Source organism: Larus michahellis, chromosome 9 (assembly GCF_964199755.1).
Source record: "Larus michahellis chromosome 9, bLarMic1.1, whole genome shotgun sequence".
Classification (NCBI taxonomy): domain Eukaryota; kingdom Metazoa; phylum Chordata; class Aves; order Charadriiformes; family Laridae; genus Larus; species Larus michahellis.
In genome coordinates, this window is record NC_133904.1 from 12915840 (window position 1) to 12932810 (window position 16971).

The following is a 16971-nucleotide window of genomic DNA, read 5'->3' on the forward strand; positions in this document are numbered from 1 at the left end:
TATAAAACTGTCCACAGAGTGACAGGAGCACCTCTTCACCAAGCCCAGCGCCAGCTTTAGAGGCTTCACGGCGTCTTCAGAGCTTGCAGGTCAGGGAACATCGCTGTATTCGAGGTACTGAGGTGAACAAGGCCCCAGTGAGCTACACCACTGCCTCTTATCCTGCGTACTGCGATTCTATCAGTAAATACAGACACTGAACCAGTTTAAAGAAGCAAAAAAAAAATCAAAGCTACATCGTAGCGATCTCTCCATTTTTTTTGTGTGTCAGTGATAGCTGTCAGAAGCAGTTCACTGCTAAGTGCAACAGGGAACTCGCTGCTCTTGGTGCATGTGGGTGTCCTCAAGACAGCTGTGATGGAGTAAGCAGATAGAGAGGGCATACGAAGTTGGGGAAGCACCATCAGTTCCTGGGGTCAGTAGATGAATCTGCCTGTCCAGGACTTGCAACCCTGGCATCAGATGCAAGACTAAGCCAGAGAGCAGCATGAAATCAGGTTTTTGAGCAGGGAACATGTCTGCCAGTGTTGATATTTCTCATTTCTGCAGGCTAACATGTGGAATATGATTGCAGTGATGAATTAGCTCTGTAAGAGTCCATGCTAGCTTGATAATTTGTGCCAGCAGCGGTTCCTGCTTCAGAGCAGCAACTGCATCATCAGTTCCTAGCACTGCAGTGTGCTCCAGACCCAGGAATGATTTGGGAGAGAGACATGGCAGAAGGATCAGAGTATGACGAGAAGAATCGTGCCCCGGAAGAGGAATACTTCAGAAGGGTCTGTCTCTGAAAATCCATCTATTCTTTACCTCCGCTGATGAAGATTTCTCAGCCAGAGCAGATGCAGGCTTTTCATAAGATAATAAGCCTGTGCTTGTACATTTGACTCCTGAGAAACCAGTGGGGAAGTTCTAGTATTTTTTCTGATGCCTCCTGCCTAGCAGATAAATTTGCTATTCAGCCACCATGTTTTTCCCAAGGACTAGAGACACATACAGCATCTGCTTTGAATTGGTACAGCCGTTCCAAAAGGACAAGGCTTATGGCCTTGATAACACTATCACAGATCTAGTGAGATTTACCAAGAAAAAAAAGGAACTGAATATATTAAATACATTAAATTAATGATGATTAAGAGAGAGAAGTTGCATGGTAGAGCAATGGAGTTTTCGGAGTCCTGACACAGGCAGTAAAAGGCCTGGGCAAGGAGAGAGGTGAGCACTGCCAACACACAGGAGGCATGCTTGGTCTTCCACATTTCCTGTATGATGCAGAAAGTCCATGAGGCTGAATATGTCCCTCAGGGATACTGCTGGCAGGTAATTCAAGAGAAAAAACACACAACATACACACTATTTGAGGTACAGGAATATAACAACTGCTTGAAGTAGAAACACAGTGCTGAACTGATGCCTTATAAGTCTTCATTTTCTGTGCTTGTTACTACAGTAGCTTTATAACAAATATCCAAATCCTATGCAGTATCTATCGATGAATGCATTGAGCTTTATGATGCATAGATTTGTGCTTTTTCTAATCATATTTACTAGATAATTTGCAAATCTTTCACTTATCAGTACAAATTAAGAGAACTCTGTTGTACGGGCATCAGGATTAGAAATTTTTAATAAAGAAATACATCAACCCTTACCTACGTTCAGCTTGGAATAAGTTCTGACATTAGGTTAAATAAAACTCAGAAAAATTCATCACCTAGTTTGCAGAAAAATCAGTTTTCTAGAAGTAAATGTTGACTATAAAAAGTTATGAGTCTTTCTTCTTCCTACAAACTTCAAAACCAATCTGTCTTTTATCACAAAATCTAAAGTATAATCAGAAAATAATTATATTCTAGCTGCGTTGTAAATTAAATCAGAATTGCTAAACATGAACTGCTATCTCAGATTGGATCGTTACAGTACTAAAAAAAATTACGATGCACAGGCCCCCTCCTGAGCTGAGTATTGTGATGCAGGACCCTATGTGTTCTGCCACTGACAAAAGGAAACACAGACATTTTGTAGGAAGCAACAACCTCATCACCTTTTCAATAAAAGCCTCCATACATAATACGTTTTTCAAGCCATCAGTACCACTAGTGGACTAATATTAACCTCTGAATGATTCACAAACTTCTCATATTTTCTGTACTCCTCCCCTCTCCCCCCCAAAAAACCCCTAACCAACAAACCAACACCATACCCAAAAACTCTACCAAAACCACCAATTTTGGTATCAAAATTACAATTTGCTTTTCCATCTCCCCGGGACAGCACTGTTATCATTACTGTTTTATACCTGCTTCACAATTGTTTATTCCTTTATGTGTTTCCTATTTCCTTCTGTTTATTAAGCTGCCTTTACACTTTCTCATGCTAAGAGTGCAATACTTCAGAGGGCTATGCATTCCTCAGTACACCATTCCCTTGGTGTCAATCCATCTTTCCATCTCAGATACAAGCTCCCAAGAAGGGAAAATAACTAAATAAAATAATTCCCCCTCCTACCCATCCCAGACTTGCTCCCAGTATCTGTGTAAATAGAATTTCACAGTCTCTTTGACTATGTTTTCCTTCTGTTTTGAGGGTTAAGCATCCAATTACTGAGCTCAATGGGGTGGAGATTACCTTGTTTACCACTTTGCCAGAAGAACTGGAATCCAGTCAAGGATTCCTGAAATTATTTCCAAACTTTTTTGTACAAATGCCTCAAAAATTTAATTTTGGGTTAAAATAACTCTGCAAAAATGTATTTATATACATATTGATTTGTCAGAAATAATCTTCACTTTGGATCATTTCTTGTGCTAGAACTGAAAAATCAGCTTTATTTACAGATAGCAAAGTGCTCTTCCTGTGATCTGCTGCAGAAACTACCAGAATACTGAAAAGAGAGACAGCATATCTAAACAGAAAAGCCATGCGTATTTACACACAGTAGTAAACAAGTTACTTGGAACCCAGCTGTATTTCTGTGGTTTCCTCATTTTCTTATTGCTGGGTGCACAGCAGAACATTGTTAGATGATACTAGCTGCTGACAGCAGTGAAAAGCCCGATTACTAGTGCTCTAGATATGTCAGTACTTACCATCTAAAAAGATGGGCAGATCTGCTTGTCTGAATGAAACAAGGCATAGGAAAAAGAGACTACTGCAAATTTGGCTCTGCACACAGCCTGAGGAATGAAGTAGGACGTGGCATAATCAGAACAACTGTAGAGGAATGTCACATACTGAGCATAACTAGCCAGCGCAGGAGTAACAACTTGAGCTAGTATTTCCATACAGTTCAGAAAAAAAAGAAAGAAAAAAAAAAAGGCGCAGTGATCAGCAGTGCAAGCTGGTCTCTACATTAAAGTTAAGCTGGACCCTGGTGAATAAGAGGAGAGAAAAAAGCATGATCAGAGATTAGCAATTTGCAAGAGGGAAGGCAGAGCAATGTAAAAAATTCATGGCTAGGACAACCACAGGAAATGATGTGTTGCTGGCAGATGTTTGTTTTAAAGTTTTCCACGACTCTGACTATGCATAAGAAGAGCAGCACTCTCAGCATGCTGAGAGCTTCAGCCAGAGGAGAACAGGAGCAACCCCGAGGGACAGCCACTAAGAGGAAAGATTCTGAAGATCACACCTCAAAATGCCAGCTGCTTATTGTCCTTGCAGCGCCAGCTTGGCACGGCATTGCCCCTGGGCTGCCATCCCCCCAGCCCCTGTGCCAGCCTCCCTTGCTGCTTCCCTTCAACAGAGCAAACATAACCAGGCCTTCAGCTTGATAGCTCAGCCCTTGGCTTTGGCCCGCTCTGTTAGAGGGACCAATACAGAGTTTCAACTTCTCTCACCCCTCCATGGTTAGTAAATTTGAACATTTTAAGTTAGACGCAGTCATGAGACCTCTCGTATACCACAGGTCACTACAATTCATTAGTTGCTCCAGTATTGAGCTTAAAATCTTGTGTGTGACCTTCCAAAAAGGCACCTAGTTCTGACCTCAGTCTATCAGGAGCTGGAAAACCTCTGCACTCTCTTGGGTTTGTTCAAGGTTAATCAGTGCCACTGTTCACCTTCTGTTTGATTTCTCATTTGAATTTATTATGTTTCAGTTTCCAACTGATGATTCTTGTAATGATTTTACCTCCTGGATGAAATAACTACACAGAATAAAGAGTCTTTCTCATGGAGAGGAAACACTATCATCACCTCATCTTTCTTTTCAGCACCTTCCTTGCTTTATCAGCATCACTTAAAAATGTGGGCCTCTGAACTGGAGAGAGCATTCAAACAGCAGATCCAGAGATGCTGTATAAATTGTTTAGACCGAAATGATGGTGAATATTTCCCTTGCTTACTAAATGACTTCAAACTATTTGCTTTCTTCCTGTAATCGAAGTACATTATCCTGCATCCTTCCCAGTACAGAAAATAAATAGTAAATGCACACTTCAGTCATTACTTTATCATTTTGTTGGTGGTCTTGCCACCCCTGTCTACTAACAGGTCAAAATTACAGCTAGGAATGTGATCTATTCCTAATTTACCCATTTTTGTAGCTATATCAACTGTATCTTTTCTCCTGATAGCTCTACCTTTCCATTTCAATTTTCTGTTTCATGACTTCTTCACATGGATGACTATATTTTTTCCCCATTGTTACAAGGTTTCTTATTAATTTCTTATCAGTTCCAGTCTTCAGTTCCGATCCGAGTCAGAATACCCTTTAAGCCAAAGCTTCCCTTATTCTTGAAAGAACACTCAGGGCTTTCTGGCCACTAAATGCATTCTTCCTAAGCAAGTCTCTGTTTAAACTTCTGGTTTGGTGGTGTATCGTCCCACCACCCCTGCCCCCTAAAATTTCACCATCACAAAGCAAACAGACCATTAAGAGAGGTTTTTCTATGACCAAGGTTGCCTCCTTTAGTGACGTGATATCAGAAGCTGCTAAGTTTTGCGATTAATATTTCTAATACAAAATAGGAGTTTGACATTTTGGATACACGGCAATATGTCTCAATTAAAGGATCATATAAATAGAGGGAATCACATTGCATGAATGAGTATATTAGCTTCTGGAATTCTCCTTCCAGTTTTTGTGCTGACTAGCACATTCAAACAGCAAAGTTAAAAATCTGCCTTTCCTGTGTATAAAAAGTATAGCACAAAGATCTGACACTTGGCATATGAAACCACAAATGCATTGTCCATGGAGTTTTAGAAAAATTGGATTGTATTTTATATTTTTAAGTACATTCATCCATGCACACATACTCCTACATAAACGGACTTTAAGGCTGAAAGGCTTTCAGACTTATGATTCAAATTTAATAAAGTAAAACCTTTAATCCTTGGCATACATTATAGCAGTATGCTTCGAGTATTACTTCATGTCTAAATTTTAGAACCATTGCATTTGTTCAATCTTTAAATGTCAGTGGCCAATATTATATTAAATTCAGCTTTTGTATTTCAAATTGAACACATGCTATGTTCTAATTCAGTGTTTTAAAATAAATCATTTACTTTCTAACTTTTCTTCCTTCTATCATCGGAGTAATTTAACACATGTCGTTTCCTGCGTTGCTATCCAATTCACACATCAGCAGGTGGTATACAATTTTTCCTTATTTTTTTTTCCCTCTTCTTACTGTATAGCATTTTGTGCGTTTAGATAGGACCCATCTTATTTAAAAAGCAGCAGCAGAGTGGCACTGTAGAACAATGCCAGCTTCTACAGTATATATTTTGAGAGTTTGTAATCACTCTTGTCTGCATACCATTTAGTAACTGTTTTCCTTACAGAGATTATAACTTTGAGCTAGTGAAAGATTTAGCATATGTCCCATATTAATACATTCAAAGGGCAATTACCAATATCAATCAGCTGAAGCAATATGGACCAATTCAAGTGCAGCTGCTTAATGCAAATGACAAAAAAAATATAAAAAAAAAAATCATCACTTGCATGATCCTGTATGCTAGACACAAGTATGTGCTTTTTCTTCTAATACCTATCAGATGGACCTTCTATAGCTCTTCCTGGTGACTTTGTCTGCTGCAAATGCTTACTTCTGTCAATATAGTTACGATTTTTCTCTGATTATATTTTTCCATTTCTTCTGAACTAACCTCCTCTACCTTTTTAACCAACAAAAGAAACAGTGAAAAGAATGCATGGAGAAACAGAGAGGACGATACAAGGTTTTTGAGTAAAACCAAGAATTTAATGAAAAAGCCCAGAACATTTTTTTAAAAAAAGAAAAATATTACCTCAAACCCCAAAAGCACTAAGATTGATATATGGACCACCCCTTCCAACCCTCCCCCAAAATACAGAAAAACAGAAACTGCCTGAAAAGAAGTCAAGTAAACCAGAGCGTCATTGTCAGCCATCACTGGAGTTGGAAGTAAGTCTGCAGTGAATCAATCTTGTATTTCTGTATTCTTTAAAAACATAAGTTTATTGTCCTTTAGCAAACTACACATAAAGTAGAATAATAGCTTTACACAGCTCAAATGAGGAGTTTGGTGTTTCAGACGAACATTTTTGTTTCCTATAGTAGCAATTATAGGAGACACTAGGAGTTGGCTAGAAAGTTCAGTATAATCTATAAACACTTATTCATAGAACCACTGGGTGGACACTGTATTGGAGCCAACTCTTGTGTTCAACATTTCTGTTGTGAAACAAATTTGACATTTTTGTCTGTCTCCCTTTTTTTTAAAAAGAACAAATCAATTTGTAACAGAGAGACAGCAGTTTGCAACCGACTGTGCTCAAAATCAAAATGAATTAATGATATTGAAATAAAGGTAACAGCACAGTAAAAGCAACAAATTGGAAATAAAGAGTAATATAAAATGGAGATCTGGATTAGAAGGGCACACAAAAAGAACATGGATTAGCCGGCAAAGCTTCTCTATTTTTTCTAATTTTCTCCTACTAATTCTTTGTATTGTAGCGAATTGATCAGCTGTTAAACATATGGTCACCTCTTTTAAAAAAAGATTGCTATCTTTTGTGTTTGGCTTGAAGCTAATGTTATCTAGTCTTTTAGAAAATGATACTGGATATCCCTTTCAAACCACTCAATTCTTTATCTGTGCTGCACTTTGTTGTTATCCTGCTCAGATGCATCTCGCATTTCATGTGGGCAGACACTATCTAGGGATCTGGCGTCACTTCTGAAACAACAGGATTACTGCATCTCTGACCTCCTCACAAGACAAAAAAGTTTGCTTGCAACCTAAACATGTTCAGCTGACAGCCTTATCAGCGCACATTTCTACACTCACAGCTTACGGTTATGTCTATGAATTAAACAAGAATATCTGTAATAAATATTTGCAACATAAGTAAGAATAAATATTTGTAACAAGAAAAGACATCAGCTGAGTTTGAACATGAATACTCATGCACCTCTTCTAAACACAATGCTGCCCTGCAGCCGGGCTAACCAGCCACAGCAGAAGGTCTGCAAAGCTCTGAGCTGTTAACATGCCATCGACTTCACATGTCCCACAAGCAGTCAGCAGGCCTGACAGCCCTCAGTTCCCAGCTCAGAGCAACTAACACAGCCTGCAGACTGTTGCAGTTGTGCTGGGATTGTCCCAGTATGGCAAAGTCCAGAGACAAAGAAATTAAAACACGCTTCTAGGAGTGGTGGTATGTCTTTGCACTGCAGGCCAGGCAGAGCGTGACTTCTCAAGCTAGCCTTGCTAGCCTCCTGTGACAGCCTAGGTGCTATTCATAAAACCAAAGTGCAGACAGGGCTCCTTCCATTAGTTTTTTTAGGCTAGCTCTCAGGGCAGTCATGCTGGATGGAGAAAGCTCATCTTAAACTCCTTTCTTTCCTGACTCGGGACAGGGCTTAGAAACAAGCTGAGACCTCATGTTAGGATAATGCAGAGGAATGGAGGTTTTTATTCCTCCAGATGTCCTCTGAGAGGCACTTGTCTCCATACAAAACATTTAAACGGTCACAGAATCAGATGCTGAAGTCCAGATGTTGAGAAATTAGTGTCTTCACTTCTAAGCTACCAGGCTATCCTTTCTCTTCTACCGCTGTCTCCTATCCCATTGTAAATGATGCCAATAGGCTGTTCCTACTCTTTCAGAGATGCCCCAAGTTAACCAAAATGCTTAGATTGCAATCAGTATTCAGAAATGGTTGTTATTGAGTAACTCCCTGCAGAGCCAAAAGCCTCAGGAAAAAGACAGACACAAATACCACAGAACACTTCTAAAATTAGCAGATCTAAGTTGGTTAGAAATGGGGGCGGGTCACAAAAATCCTTTTTTGGCAGCAGCTAAATTCCCTCAAAATTTTCGACTCAGGTCCATGTTACAGTAACTGTAAAGGGGCTGCAGGAAAGATCGAATCATCTTATTTACTACTTTTTAGGCATTTCTAAAATATCTGTTAATGATACTTCAACTGAATTAGAAGCAGCAGCTTACATAATTATGGATGGCCACAGATATAATACCATAGTGCCTCTACAGAAGACAAGAGAGGAAAGAAGGCTAAAGTAACTATGTGCATAAACTGATCCTGACATGACCAGTGAAAGACGCATATATCATGATGTGGTGGTTATTGCAGCCAGGCTGGAAACATTGCACTGGTATGACTACAAAAAGTTTAGATGAAGAGATTAGAAAGAACAATACAAGGGACTGAGATATCCACTTCATACATAAACAGATCTTTCCCCAACACTTAGCGAACTTGTGGTATCAGTACTGCAACATGTATTCAATTTTGCAGCAAGTTCTTTTTAGCATTCTGTATATCCCTGAATTGTGCAATTTCTGTGATGTAAAACATGTCATTTCTAGGTTTAAAACCCATAAAAGCGGAGTTATATAAAAACTACGGCACACAGTAGATGCTCTGGAAATTTTACAGCATCCTGCGTCTGGCTGAACTTACTCAATTGCGAAGGAAAAAAGCCCTTTTAAATACAAGATTAGCACTCAGCCCTTGAACAGTAACGTCTGTTCTTTTTAGAATTTAATCACAAATAACAGCAGAGGATAAAAATAAATAAATTGAACACAGTTATATGATGCTAAAGCCTTTCTTGACAAATACTTATAACAGAGACAGTGGAGCTGTTAATGATAATTTAGATGGTTGTCTTGAAGAAGCTACTTTGGAGTCCATGTTTTTATTACCTGATTAGTAACACATATTTTCTCCATTAATATTACTTTTATAAGTGTGTAAAATAGTTCTTTGGGATATTCACTTAACTAGATTAATATAGAAACTGAAAAAAATGAGTACAGGAGCACAAGTTGGGCATTGAGTCTCCTTGGTTATTTTACTGAGCAGTTCCAATTTATAGTTCTCTAAATTACATGACAGATCCTCTCCTGGAAAATGTTCATTCCATACCAGTGTACTTCAGCATGTTGGTAAGAATATGTCCCAGGACCATTTCACCACAGTACTGATCGCTTGTTTAATATATCCTCATCATTGGAATTCTTCCTCTCTGTAGGAACATGAAACAGTGGCTCTGTTCTAGCAGGCTATGTATATCAGTTTTAATGGGAGCTTCAGGACCAATAATTTTGGGTGGATTACCTGGCTTTTTGAGTCGTTTTAAAGATAAGTCCATGTGCCTTTTCCCTCTTTGTTCCATGCAGTATATTTCCAAATGTTTCTCTTCATGGAGTTGTCATAGTCTCCAAAAGATGAAACTTCTACTTCTCCTTACAACATTGCAACATTACAATGGTACAGCCTGCGCCTTGGTCACTACCCCAAGGTAAGGGAGAGTTGGACCTGCATCACCTGAAATACCTGAATCTTTGTCCAGGCTTCCTTTCTGCTGCTGCATAAGGATCTGGGTGAAACAGTCCATAATATATACATTCAATTTGCTTAAAAATGAAGAAAGGTTTTGAGCATTTCAGCTAAGGCAACCTGTTTTTCTGCAGATTTGTGTCTTCAACTTTTATCTGCCTGGTAAGGTGCAACTGCAGACTGATCTCTCCCATAAGTTAGGGCACAGATCTTATGAAAAAGAGATCTCTGTCTTCTGAGGAAGAATTCTTCCACAGCTTTTCATTCAGTGTCACCCAGTTTCTCTTTTACCCATCTGAAGAACTGAGAACTAACTTACCCTGAAACTCTCCACTTGTTGCTTAATTTCACTGAAATTGGCCCATTGGTTCAGAAGTTACTAGGGCAGAAGGAGAGACAGAGAGATGCAGACATTATGCTTGCACAAGGCTCATTTTTTCAGAAGGCTGTTGCAAACAGCTGTGGGTACACAACACAAGCCAATGCTACGCTATCTGCATTGAGGGCAAAGAGGAGCCTGCCTACAGCACTGGACTACATTAGAAGAACCTGAAATCCTGTTACTGGATATTTCACATGCTTGTACTACACCTCTGAACAGGTCATTGGATATCTTTGTATCCCATCTATCTTTACAACTCATTTACCTTTTATGCGATTGTCAGTGAGGATCACTGTTTACTACGATTTTACACAGTTATCTAGGTCATTTGGACACCAATCCCAGTTAGACTTCTGTGAGCTGTTGTAATATAAATAGTTAAAAATAATCCAGAGCTTGTCTTATTTTAAGTAGCTAAGAGTTGATGTGGAATGAATAATTTTTTTCATGCACAGTAAATTACCAATTTGCATGAAAATCCCATGTAACAATCGCTGTCTACACTAAATACCCTTCATACGCAGCAGCTTAGGAGGTACAAGAGAATTTAGGTGGGAAATGGCTGGGCTCTCTCACCTATTCCACACAGCCTCCCCTGGCAGACAAGTCCTTAGTGTTAAAACATGTAAGATTATAATGATAATTAATATAGAAAACAATTAATAGAGAGAGAATAAGTGAAAAACCAGCTAAATACCTTTTCAGCGCTGTATTATTATATCACAAACCCTTCTGGTGTGATACATATCTACACACACATCCAGACCAATGTGTACAATAACTAAATATTTAAGACTTCTACCGCCTCAAACAAGAAAAAGCTTAATAATGAAAACTGCCATCTTAAAAAAATCACATTTTCTGTTTCTTATTTAGTGTGTTTTAAGACGTAAGTAACGTCCAAAAAAGTGTTCTAATATGCTAACTTTTATGCTTCCATTAAAATGCAGTATGATCACTGTAATAATCAGCAAGATTCAATCTGAACCTCATTTCATGATAATTGCCATCTTTTAGTGTTGAAGAAAAATTCTATCTTTTCAACTTCAGCTGAAAATTTAAAATCAGAACAGCAGTTTTAGATTTTGCTCTCTAAGTAGTGTGGGTGAAACATCACAGAAAATTAAAATATATGGCAGAGAAATTTGCTAAGAAGGTATTACATCTATTACAAATTATTATTGTCTTTCCTTAGCAAGTCTTTAATAAATTGTAAAGGTGTCAAACAATTTGAAAAATTGTTTGACACCTTACATAAAACTCCTTCGAATTCTAAAAGATTTTATCTATTCTAGGAATAATGGCGGCTTGCCTGAAATGAGCAAGACATTTTGCTTAAGTCATCACTATGCACAGACGAACACTGGTTCTGCTGCAGTCCTCTGCAGCCTTCCTGTTAGGCTGAATTATGCCCAAGCAGTTGCTGCCAGGCAGCAAACATAACAGTGCTGGAGAGCTGAACATCAAGCTCCTGGAGTTTCCTGTTCTTAGAAGTAGTGGGTCTCATTTTGTCAAACAGAATTCGTTGTAAGCCAAAAGCTTGTCATCAGCCACATAAGACAGAAACACAGGACTGCTTCAACTTATTTTTATTGAAATCTTTAATAGATATTAGCACTGTCAACAGAAAACTGGGAAACACGTTCCTCCCTCCCTGAAGACAGTGGACATTAAACAACAGAGGAAAGTGAGAGACCCCAGTTTCAGCTTCCCACTTAATAAAAATGAAGGCACTGAAGAACACCACATAAACACCTGCTGATAGTTTCTAATGTTCCTTCATTCAAAGTAGACAAATCAGTAAAACCAGCCAGCACTGTATAGGTGCAAATGCTGAGACGACTTGATTCTAGAAGAATTTGCTTTAAAAACAGGCGTAATAATTGATCATAGTCTCTGGAGTATTAGCAAACCCTAAGCAAATGGCCATCATGGTACTGCACTTTTGCTGTACCTTAATATAGAAAATACCGACTTCTACAAGAGAAAGAGCTGCCATGCATCATCAGACTGAGTTACAGCATTTCATTCTCTTTGCTACATGGACAGCAGAAGCAGCCAGAAAACCACCTGAGGGAAATATAATGACCAGTGGCCTGCCTGCGAGCAAAGCTTCAGAACATGACGTTTAAATACATGTACCGGGTAAAGGTGGTGAATGTCATCCCAACAGGCAAGAAAACATGTACCGGGGAGCTAATCCCTGCATTGCTCTCATCTCTCAAGCCAACGTGTCTTCAGTCTGAGCTGTTGAGCTCAGCTTCACAGATATACGAGTACTAAGGATACTTGGGATTTTTTTTTGTGGGGTTTTTTTTGTTTCTTAATTTTTTTCCTCAACTGAATTGGCCCATTATTTCTTTTTAAAATAAATTATTTCAATGATGGCATATTCAGTGTTTTTGTTATATGATATTGTTAGGCTATATTATCTTGAGTACATCTCATTCACAAGTTCATCTTTCTTGACCAGATTTTTGTGTAAGTCTGAGGCACAAAATACCCTCCTAATTACAAAATATATTATCCAGCTATCTCTTTGTATATCTAATACATCTACAGATAAATACTTTTTACTCACAATGCAAAAATACCACTCATTTAATTCAAATGGGTATTTCAAGGCTTTAATTACAAGTTTTAAAATATTTCACATTTTTATAGTGCTTTTTAACTTGGAATTAAACAATAATTTTTGTAAAGATTAACTTGGTTCTTTGCTCCATTGCCATATATCTAATATTAAAGTAATATCCAAGACATTAGCTCCTATTTTATGCTATCAACAACTGTCATGACAAGTTAGTCTTGGGCTGACGAGGTGTTAATGAAAATACAGCAGACCACAAATCTTTGTGATACCTTTATGATTAGCAAAAGATAGAAAGAAGAGAGGAAAAACATTTGATCAGCTCCAGTATATGCTCCCTTTGGGTTTTGAACTGAGACACAGAAAATTACTAAAGAAGATGTGAACAAATGACTCCTGAAAGTCAGACTCTTTTTAAGAAAATATATATGTAATTTTTCTTTAAAAACCTTCTCAGTTCTAGTCACAGACTTTAAAAAATACCTACTTTGGGGGTTATTTCATAAATACATTTGATCATTTTAATTTTCTGTTCTTAAATATATCATCATCCAGTAACAGTGTGGGATGCTCATTTTCTGTGAATTTGAACTTTGAGAACCCACCGAGTTCCCTGTTGATTGCAGACTTGGAAACAGCAGTGTTTTTCATTGCTACTCATGGCTGTCAAAACTGCCGAAGGATTAATGATATGATGTGGCTCTTTAATTCTCTCCATTTTTCTTACGTTGTCTCCTTGCCTTCCATCTCTAAGATGGTAGTGCTTGATGGATACAAGAAACATAAAGAAAGGATAATTTCTTGCCAAGAATGTTTTTCTCTTTATCTTTTGTAGTTTTATTTTTTGTACTTCTGAGTGAAATATTCCTACTGTGCAGCCAGATGTTGTATAATCCTATTTTTATACAGCCCAAAGGGCTCAAATCCCAGGTAAAGTCTCTTCCATGATGACTTAAATGATGGGCAAATTCAGGCTTTAAAACCAGATAAGAGTTTAAGGCAAAAGTGAAGCGTGCTTTTGCTAAAACAAAACCATTCCATCTAATATCACACATATATAAATATACTAATATTCCCTTACTAAAAAATGATGGCATATGTTTGTTACCACACTGGTATGGAAAACAAATGGCATCTGTTAAATGTTCTGCTGCAATACAAAAAGGCAAAATATTTAAAACTTGGAAGCCTGCATATGGTAATCTCCAATACATAAGCACCAAAATAAGAGCAACCTGATTCTATGAAGGGCCGGCAAAGTGCGCTCTACCATAATCAGTGGGAATTTCTTGAACCAAAAGTTTCAGGACCCACTTTAAAATTCCAGATACTCACCAAAATCAGGAATTTTGCCACGGGACTAGCATTTTGATGGAGAATGTGATTTCAGGTTTGCTGTCCTCTATATCTCCTCATTTGGGAAGCAGATGGTCACTATTGTATTACTGCAGAAGTTTGCCACTCTACTGATTCACAAAGAAAGTATATTTAGACAACAGCAAGCACTTGATGTTAGTCCACCTTTTCTTCCACTAAGGTCAATGAAGGTTGTACTGCTGTTGTTGGAAACAGAGAAGAACCCATGAGGAACATTTTAGGAAAAAAAAAATAATTTGTGGAGCTGGATTAGCTACATGATGGTAATAAGATAACAAGAACTGATTCAAAACTATACATCAGAAGTTTACACAATAAGTAAGAGCAAAGATGAATACACTACCTTTGCCATACACACATGGTTATAACCAAACTCTCCTAGAAGTAGGGCTGCCACCTGCCCCAGTGGCAGCACTACCCAGTCTATACTCCAGGTCGTGTAATAATGCAAAGTGCAGGTTAGATGCGCTTGCAAAGTCATTTTATTTGCTGGCCCTGATACCTGCACATAAAAGCCACCCCTCTCCAAAACTGTATCAATAAAACTAGCAGGAGGCCAGCCACAACGTGGGCTGCCCTTTCTAGTGTCAGAAAAGTTGTTCTTTCACTCTGTAAACAGCCGATTCCACTATTTACTCTTGAATGATGGGGTTAAATTTCCCACAAGGAAAATCAATACAAACACCCATAAGGCAGAAGTACTATTGCAGTTAAAACACTAAATAGCTGCTATATGGCAGTAGGGTTTCTAATGACTGGAGAGATGTGTTTTTAACAGAAATCTCTTCCTACCTTGGTACAAACTGAAAGGAAAACAAGGTATCACATGCCGATGAGGAGTGTATAGATTATTACATGTTTTTAAATAAGAAAGAGAAAAAGATTAACATAACAGAAGTGGGTCACAAAGATTCAGGCATATTTGAAGATGATGAATTGTGATGGCTATATTCAGCTTCAACTTATACCACCTTCTGTTTTCATCCCTTCCTGAAATGGAATGCGGATATAAACTATCCAAACACTGCCAACAAGAAATCACTCAGTCCCAGTGGGTGACAAAATCGAACTGTACACACCTGAATTAGCTACAGTTCAAGAAGTTTGTACTCAAAGGAGTACACATCCCAGTTTTGATCTGATGCTATTACCTCATATATTGTATAACATAAGACCATCCCTAGAATTTGACTCTTCATCCTCTTCCAGAATATTTTTTCAGGGATTTTGGGATAATTGGACCCTGTGTTAAGTTGTAGGTTCTAACTGCCAGCTCTGCAGTATCTAGTTCTTTCCTGAAATCTCAAGATCCTGGAGACAAGTGATTAAATGAGAACCTCCGTTCTCTTAAAAACAAAAATAAAATCATAACCCCCTCCAGAAAAAGCCAAACATGAAGTTATTAGTTCTTCTAATTATGAGACAAGAGCTTGAAAACAATTAGAGTATACCCTAGAACCTTAAAAGCTGAAATGCAAACAATTTATAACTTGAGCGGAAAAAAATAGCAAAATTCTAATAATTTGGGACATAATGTATAATTGCATATTTTTTAATAATTAGAATTGCAAGAAAACAAGCTTTTTCAACTTCATCTTCTGGAAATATTGCAGAATACTAACCTGTAGTCGTGGCTGGGTTCTCCTCCATACTCCAGTGACCCTCCCTTCCAAAAATTAAAAATGCTGACAACCACAAACATTTTTATCCTATTCTCCCTTTTATATCCGTTTTGTTTATTGTGCCTATATGTTGCGTCTAGTCTTCATCACCTGGTAAAATCTTTCAAATGAAGAGTATCTTATGCTAGATATTGTCCCAGTGCTCAGCACAGTAAGGCTCAGATCCGTATGGAGAACATAGGAGCTGCTACTATAAACAGTCAGCCCTCATGAAACCATTGGAAATTGCCATTGTGACTCTCCAGTTATTCAATATCAGTATTTCTGGGCAAAAATCAGTGATACCTGCACCTCAACTTAAAAATTAAAATAAATTAAATGAAATAAATTTCAGATTAAAATGATCAGAGGTTTAAAGTCTTGAAATATTATTGGGCATTTAACGGACCAGATAAAGAAGAGATGAGACTAAGCTTCAAGGAGAAAAAGCCACCATCATAAGCATTGACCACACTGGTGTTCTGAGGTTTAATGGAATAGACCACTGGGAATATCTGCGTCATTTTCCTTAGTACTTCTGAGTCATCCCAGTGGAAATTCCATTGTAACAGCAAAATTAGCATCTGTGTGTAGTAAATTTGGAATTTTTTCTTTTTTTTTTTTTTTTGGAAAAAAAATATCAAAAGAATTACACAGATGTGAGACATTTAAACAGTCCATGTCACTGCATTGTACAGCATGACTTCACTTCTAAGCAGGCTTAATCTTAAACTGCTGCCCCGTGTCATGTCAACCAGCTGGCACCTCTCAACGAAAAAACATTTTAATGAATCTTTTATTTCGCATACTCAAGATTGCACTTCTTATGTTTTATAAACAAATTAACTTTTCCTTACAAAATAGTGGTTGAGCTGCTGCAGACTTCAGAATAAATGGATTTCTGATCAGCTTCAAGAGTCTGATTTCTGTATGCACCTTCTCAATTTCTCCTCTCAACATCTTATGGGGTATCCGTTATCACCATTGCTGTTCATCTAAAGCACGCACTTCTGTAATTTCTACTTGCTTTTAGCTTAAGGATGGAAGAACAACAACAAAGTGGCATATACAAATGGTGTGTAAACGTGTTCTGTAAGTGCGAGCAAATATGTAAATTACATATATCTATTACAATTTCTCTTCTGCTTGCACAGA

General features: G+C 38.0%; 1 protein-coding gene across 16 annotated transcripts in view; it reads right to left on the bottom strand.

Moving 5' to 3' along the window:
* Positions 1 to 16971, bottom strand: part of SEMA6D (semaphorin 6D) — a 686608-nt gene that overhangs the window by 152965 nt on the left and 516672 nt on the right. The window lies entirely within an intron of this gene.